The sequence below is a fragment of the Rhincodon typus genome, chromosome 13 (genome assembly GCF_021869965.1).
Source record: "Rhincodon typus isolate 14 chromosome 13, sRhiTyp1.1, whole genome shotgun sequence".
Classification (NCBI taxonomy): Eukaryota; Metazoa; Chordata; class Chondrichthyes; order Orectolobiformes; family Rhincodontidae; genus Rhincodon; species Rhincodon typus.
The window spans coordinates 40,780,223-40,781,471 of NC_063344.1; the positions used below are offsets into that span (position 1 = coordinate 40,780,223).

At 38.5% G+C, this 1,249-nt stretch overlaps 1 non-coding gene across 1 annotated transcript; it reads left to right on the forward strand.

The window, feature by feature from the left end:
* Positions 1–920: 920 nt before the first annotated feature.
* LOC125484770 lies at positions 921–1,023 on the forward strand. Its single transcript, XR_007263590.1, has one exon. It is a non-coding gene; the product is annotated as a U6 spliceosomal RNA (small nuclear RNA).
* The last annotated feature ends 226 nt before the right edge of the window (positions 1,024–1,249 follow it).

A 1,249-nucleotide genomic window follows, 5' to 3' on the forward strand; every position in this document is an offset into this window, starting at 1 on the left:
TAATGCTGTTTGCTATGTTTTTCCCTAATCAATCTGTTCACAAATGTTATTACATATCCTCTGGAGTACGTGGGACTTAAACCTGGGTCTCCTAGCTCAGTGGTAGGGACACCATCACAACACCACTAGAGCCTAATGTTGTTTTGTCTTGCCTTCCTAGTGCAGACAGTAATCCTCCAGCATAAAAGCAAACTATCTATGACTGAGTAAAACCTACTAAGAAAAAAGAAAACAGATAATTTATCTGGCTATTTACCACTGTTCATTCGATGAACTTTAGAATGGAGGTCCTTATTCTCACTTACAGCTTTCTGCAACCCTCCCCCAAAGTTTTCCAAGATAACTACATGTCCCTCCAGGAACACTGCAGCAGAAGGTTTGTGCAATTAATTCCCACACACCAAATAGAACACATGCCCTTGGGATTTTTGACACTGCGGCTCAGATCAAAACCTGGCGCGTAATATTAGCCAACTGGAACCAACAAAACAGAAAAGAAGATCGGTTACAAGGATTATAAGAATGATTTCATTTATTCTGGTCCTAGCAACATGATGGAAAATGAATTAAAATAATCGTGTAGGTGTACAACATTGCATGGTATGGATTTTTACAATTTGTTTCTAATGGAGGAGATGGTAGCAATAACTTGATTTGTAATGCATGTTGTTGGACCACGGAGACAAACATAAGAAATAAATGAGGTTGTCCACAAATAATCTTATGTAAGAAGATATTAAATCATTAGAACAAGCCTAAGCTCAGTAGTCATGTACATGTTAAGATGCATAACATGAAAAAAATTTTTTGAATCTTTGTAATGGAGATCAAAGTAAACTGCTAGATCATGAAAGATCCTTTCGTTTACAGTGGGGCAACAGTCAATTCACACAAAGCAGGTGCGGGATAGCTAACACAGTTAGCTTTAGCAGCACATACACTAAAATTGGAACAATACAGCGAAGATTAGCATGGCCCCTGCATTAGGATGACACACAAATTCCTGCAGCGTTCATAAAACAAACAGTCATGCACTCAGACTATCAAAGCCGTGCTAAACCAGTTCAAAAGGATACAAGCAAGAGGTTGTGCTAAACTCGTAACATACATGTGCTGATCAAATTTCTTGGGGGCCCAACATTTAAAAACTAAGACCTTTGCAGAGATTCAGAAAAAACAGCAAGTTTCTCAGTTGCAAACACGAGCAAGGTTTTCACAACCAAACGCCTTAAAGATGCCAAAGATCAAT